Here is a 6738-nt window from a genome sequence, read left to right on the forward strand (position 1 = left end):
GATAAAAGTTTCTTACGAAAACGTTTATATACGTATACGTGCCGCTGTGTGTTTATGCAAACGAAAACGTTTAAACGTACTGAAGAGTGCGAGGTACCGGGCTGGTTGATCTGGGAGTTCGACCGCTTAGTTCTATCAGAGGTTGAAAAGGAAGGATTGGGAGTAAAGAAAATATTTAGGTACGGCGATGATTTTTTGATAGGGACCACGGAGAATGTGAATGGCGCTCTTTTGTTAGAATTGTTTAATAAGCTGGGGAAGGGTTTGATGTTCACTTTGGAGGAGTTGGTGAAAGGTGTCATTCAGTCTTTAGATATTGAAATTGAGTGTCATGAGAGGGGCATCTGCTGGGAATACAAACAAAGGTGCCGGAAACCGCTAATGCCTTTTGAATCCTCCATTTCAAAATCTGTAAAAAATGCGGTCGCAGAAAATGTTCCTGGGGCTGCATTAAAAAAGTCGTGTGTGCATAAGGTGTTGAACAGCTGTTTGGGCCAATTGGTGAGATTAGAGCAAGCGGGATACCCGGAGTGTGCTGTTCAAGATGTGGTTGGGAGGATGTTAACTAAGTTCGGGAAAGAGGGTTCAAGTGACGAAAATGAAAGAAATCGCAATTTCGGAGTGGTGCAGTTTAAGAAAGGTTGGAACTTATCTAGCATTATGAAAAATGTAAATAAGGAAGTAAGAACTGTGTGTCAAATCAACCATGTGAATACTTATGTAGATTGTTCTGTGGCAGCTGTTTATTGTGTTGTGCAAAGTCGACGTGCAACGATAAGACAACCCTGGATAACCAAAGGAATTTTCCGAAGCATAAAGCGCAAGAACAATCTGTACCGTAAATTAAGATTGTCCCCATTGAACAGTAACCTTCGAGCAAGGTACTCTAGGTACAACAACGTTCTTAAAAGCATAATAAAGACTGCAAAACAACGTCACTTTGCATCTGCTATCAGTCACTCGGCAGGTGATCCAAAGCGTCTCTGGCGTACGATAAACTCTGCTTTATGTAGGAAAAACAATGTTGATACTAAAGGTGCGCGCCTACTTAAGCACAATGGGGCTCCTGCGACTACGCAAAGTGATATCGTCAATGTATTCAACGATTACTTTTGCAACGTTTCTACACGTGTGTGCCCGGGTAACGTATCTAATCTTAGTGTTCCGCTTCCTTTATTCAACCCCGCCTCCTTTTTTATGGCACCAACGAGTATATCAGAAGTTACTTCGGTTATACAAGGGCTAAAACCGCTGAAGTCAACTGGGTACGATGAAATTTCCCCCGAGGTCCTTAAGAGACTTTGTCATCTTCTTGCTGAGCCTCTTGCGAAATTGTTCAATGAGTGACTGGAACAGGGTGTTTTCCCAGAAGAACTGAAAATTGCAAAAGTTCTACCTATATTTAAAAAAGGAGACAGCACAGCAACATCCAACTACAGGCCCATTTCACTGCTGTCGCCGATTAGCAAAGTATTAGAAAAAATAATCCTGGCGCGTCTTGAATGTTTTTTCGAAGCAAATAATCTATTTAGCTGCTCTCAATATGGATTTCGCAAAAATAGGTCAACAGTACTAGCCCTAGCACATGCGACAGAAAAAATTAGAATGAACATCGAGGCAAAGCTTTTAACCATGGGCATTTTTATTGACTTAACGAAGGCCTTTGATCTAATTACCCATGAGATACTCTTCCAAAAATTACATAGATATGGTGTGAGAGGCACGCCACTCAGGCTGCTTCTGGACTTTCTGCACAACAGGAAACAGTTTGTCCAACAGGATGGCACCAAATCTCGTTTGGGTTCCTTGTCCACAGGCGTCCCACAGGGTTCCATTCTTGGCCCCTTTCTCTTTCTTGTTTACATTAACGATCTGCCAGATTATTTAAACACTACCAGCTTTCTCTACGCTGACGACACGAACATATTTGTGGAAGGTGAAACGCTTGCTTCACTCTTCCATAAAGCGAACCTTGTTCTTGGTAAACTTCATCACTGGTTGTTATCGAACAGATTAGCTGCTAATCTCGATAAGTCATGCTACGTTGTCTTTCATTCCCCTGAAAAGCGCGTCGTCCTAGATGATAATCAAATTTCGCTAGGCAGTCACGTTCTTACTCGTGTTCCCTCTGTTCGTTTCCTGGGCCTCGTTCTACATGAAAACTTGAGTTGGCATCATCACATTGATCTTGTTCGTCTTAAAATTGCGGGAGGTTTGTTCGCACTATCCAAGCTTCGGCACCTCGCGACCTCTAATACATTGTTAACTGTGTATTATGCCCTCATTCATTCACACATTAGTTATGGCATAGAGGTTTACGGTCTCACTTATCCTTCCAACCTTGATCCCTTGTACATGGCACAGAAAAGGGCCTTACGCACTATTCTTTTCATTGGTCCCAGGGAATCGGTGTCTTTTGCCTTTTCTGAGTTAGGTGTTCCAACCATATCTAATCTTCTGAGATATAAAGTCTATCAACTGATGCATGACGCATTCTACGGATCTTCTGTTAGATATCAGATGCAGCTCCGGCATCTCGCCACGCCTTACCCTCTCAGAAATCAGCTCTTATCACTTCAATGTCCAACATATCGTACTAACTACGGGTTTTTTTCTCTTTCATCTTTCGGTGCTCGCCTTTGGAACAGTCTTCCGATTTCCATACGCTCGTTAGGTAGCTTCCAATTATTTAAACGCCATTGTAAAATGTATTTTCGCGACACATAGCACATCCGTCACGGGTCCTGACAATGAGACTAGTCCGGTCTACTGTTCACATTTCCTTGTATTAATCCTTAGCTGACACTGACATATGTTTTCTTTTTTCTATTTTATTTCCTTTTTTCTTCTTATAGCAGCATTGTAATATGTATAATAATATGTTGTAGCATGTAGTGCTGTCTTATGTAACGACGAATGTAATTTTTACGTGTAATAATGTTTCCCCACACGTTCATTTTATGCATCACTGATTATTTTATAAGGACCGATTTACTGGGCCTGCCCTCTCGGTCCTTTATTTGCTTATATGTACGTTTTTGATGTTTTCAATAAACTATTGAACTATTGAACTATTGTGTACCTCTAAAATGTGGGAGGGTTTATATCGGCCAGACATCAAGGTGTGTTAACATTACATTAATGGAGCGCGTCAGCCGGCAAAAGTGTCTGGACCTTCCCCTGGGAAGGCATTTGGATTAACCGCGGTGGCTGGGGGAGGGGGAACAAAACTGCGGTGTTACATAGATCAAAGAGGGTTGGGCGTTAATGTATTTAGAAGCGCTTGAAATTACGAAAGCAGGAAAAATGTGTGTCAGCTCCACGTCTGTAACACTAACCGACAAGGTGAAAAATTTTATCGATGTTAATTAAGCGATGCAGCCGAACAAGTTTTACTGGTTTCTGACGGGTTCGTTTGAACCGTGCCTGTGTTTAGTGTCATTGTGTGTCTTGTCGTCTAAGTAAACTGTGGTTGCTAGTTAGTACCTTGTCGTCCGTCCCAATTTTTCATCCCCTGCACTGGGTTACTGCTTCTGCAATGTTTTTAACGTATCCTGGGAAAACGTTTAAATACGTATACGTGCTGTTGAACGTATAACGAGTATATCTAACAGAACGCGTTCAAACGTGTTACAAAACGCGTTTCTTAAGAAAACGTTTAAACGTTTCGACGTGTAAATGTTTAATACCGAGCTCTAATCATAACCAAATGCAATGGTTTCGTACGTTTATCTCAGTGCGTATCACCACATTATAATGCACTCCGCTGCGCACTTCATCAATTCCAACGCAAAACTGACAAGATGCGTGTTCACAGCCTGGAGATCGAGCTGTTTTCTGAAAGTTAAGCTTGCATAAAAAATTGGGGTATGATGAATTGCGATATTCTGTTCCAGTCGCTGTTATCAGCGCTCGGGCTCTGCGAAAGGCACAGCTCAAGGAGAAAAACAAAAGGTGATACCCAAGCAGCACAATGTACTGAAAGTCGAGTGCAATAGGGGTGGTCGGTATTCGTCTTATCAGAGTACTTTTGTTTCACGAGCCTGTTCAAGGCCATCCACCTACCCGTCCACCCCCACTGCACTCGACTTTCAGTACATTTTGCTGCTTGGGTAGCGACGTCGCTTATCTGTCTCTTCGCAGGCAGCACAATGTACTGAAAGTCGAGTGCAATAGGGGTGGACGGTATGTGTCATATCAATGATTTAGTTTCACGAGTCTGTTCAAGGCCTTCTACCTACCTGTCCACCCCTATTGCACCCGACTTTCAGTACATTGTGCTGCTTGGGTTTTCGTCTGGAGACAGCTAGAAAGCGTTTTTGCTGGTTGCATTTTTGGTCACATGAGCGAGCAAAAGCGACGAGCTTGCCAGGCGGGTAAATTTATAAAAAAGATATGAAATCCTTTATGCAGGCTATTGTACACGAGCAAAAGAAGACGCAAGATTTACGCAAAACTGATATTTGTGCGCTGGTACTAAGTTACATCTTTAATTTATTGGCACCTAATTAGCCACTTAATTATAAGTAGCGTGATTATTCATTCAGTAATTAGCGAATAGTTTGTAAGGATTGTGACGGAATAGGGGGACTCAATTGATTAATTAACTAATTAATAGGTCAATTAATGAACAGTTAGTAATGAATTGAATGACAACTACGTTAACTAATTTAAATGGCTAGTCCACTAATTAATTCGTTAATTATTAACTAATTCATTATTCACGTAAGTATCACTTACGCGTCTTTCCTTCACCCCCAATGTGAGAGGGTGAAGGAGCAATGTATCGGGTGACTTTATTGGAACTGCCCTTATCTTGGGTGTCAATTTCTGTTTCCTTTTAATCGTTTTCCAGGACGCAAGAGGCGATAGTGTGCTCTTTCGACCCTCTCACATTGGGGGTGAAGGAAAGACGCATCTCCGAAGATGCGCCCAATGAACAAAATAAAGAAAAAATGGTGTTCCTTCACGAATTTTTTGCGGACGATCTATAGAACGGATTTTTGTTCTGAAAACGGCTACGATATCAGGCGACCGAAAGGAATAGATGTTCTCATTGGGACAACTTCGTAGCTTTTATAACTAAAAAGTTAACTATTGAAAGTTAATTAAGAAATTGTCCTAGGAGTTTGCTGGTGCCCTCCTAAGGAATGCTCTTCAGCATGTGCTATATTGTAATTGATTTCATCTCGGAAAACATGATATATATATATATATATAATATGTTCGCATTTAGCTGGGACACCCTGTATATTTTTGTGCGTCATATGTGTATGCGTCGTAGAAACGGGGGAATGGTGTTTGTTGGAGGTGCAGTCAGCCTGCTGGTGGGTGGGGGCTCGGTGCAGCTAAGCAAGGAAATAGAGGGAAGGATGAAAATAAGGGGTAATGTGGTGGTGGTACACGAGAGGGAGGAGTGTGCTGTCCCTCCTGATCTGGGAATAGGGTAGCTGCATACTATCCACTGCAGAAAACACATGAGCATCCCTCAGTAGCCTTCATTGGGATGCTGTCTGTACCACACCAACCACCTGTATAATTGGCAAAGTTATTAGAAGTGGACTATATGTGGATAACCCCCACCCTCACTGTACTGGTATACACTACATGGGGATCCCCTAAAGGCAAGATCAAGAAGTTACTCAGCAAACAACACCTTTGTAGAAAACTTGAAGGAACACAACATGCCCGTGATTGTCATGGGAGACTTCAACATCGACAATAGATGACCCAGAACAGCTGGTTCGTGGGCTTTATGAAGGAAAGCTTCGAGTAGTCAGTGACAATAAATTATCACAACCCATCCAGAAAGTGTTATAGATTGTGTATTTGCCAAGAGCACAGACGAGGTAGTGGTGGCCAAGTACGTCAGCTACTTCAGTCTTGACAGGCCTCTACTGTCCATCGTCGGAGAATGCCCGCAATGAGCTCTTAAATGCTATCGCATCTCAATGACAATCAACACGGCGATTTCTGCAGTAATTTTTTACTAAACGATGTTGCTGCCTTTCGTGTGCATGGCGCTCTTGATGAACTCTCATGCTTCAGCTTGCAGGTTGGAGCTCGTAAGTGCTGCTCCTGCTCCGTGACGTATGGAGGAAGGAGAGGACGGAAAACCAATGGGCAGCCTTGGAAACTTCGCCTGGGCGCGTTTCGCGCTCGCTTCAGTAGACGCACAGGAATATATGAGGGACATAGTACACAGAGCACGTCTGGTAGAACCACTACTTGACGCGTGTCCAGTGTCTCTATATTACAAGTGTTCTGCAACAACACCGAATATCCACTGGATGTACGATTAATGTTTTAGCGTCCGTGGTCATATTCGTCTGTCGAATAGATATCCCTCTGATATCCAACGTGGATGAAGAAAATAACGTGCGGAAATGATATGCAGATATCCAGAAATGGACTTGCGCGGTGATCTATATGCCCCGACAACATATGGAAGTCCTGAGGATATCCGACGTAGGTCTGAAGCTGGATGTTGGACTATCCTGGGGATAACGAGTTTTGTCTGACATATCTGTTCGCTCACAGGTCCAAGTGGAGAAAGGAGTCCTCTGGGACGTCCGACAGACATCCAGTTTTTCTGCTCTGCTTGCCCCTGACATCGTTTTTTTTTTCTCTATGAGATTCAAGCGCCGGATGCGTCATATTTAGTGGAACTAGTATGTTTTGCACCATTAATGTGGATCGACAGTTCTGAATTAAGGGACAACATGCCGTGGCTAAAAC

The 6738-nt window shown here is 42.8% G+C and overlaps 1 protein-coding gene across 1 annotated transcript in view; it reads right to left on the bottom strand.

The window, feature by feature from the left end:
- The window catches only part of LOC135378289 (putative ATP-dependent RNA helicase TDRD12), a 206405-nt gene that overhangs the window by 162141 nt on the left and 37526 nt on the right, over positions 1-6738 (bottom strand). The gene's annotated exons all lie outside the window — the stretch shown is intronic.

Source organism: Ornithodoros turicata, chromosome 1 (genome assembly GCF_037126465.1).
Source record: "Ornithodoros turicata isolate Travis chromosome 1, ASM3712646v1, whole genome shotgun sequence".
NCBI lineage: Eukaryota > Metazoa > Arthropoda > Arachnida > Ixodida > Argasidae > Ornithodoros > Ornithodoros turicata.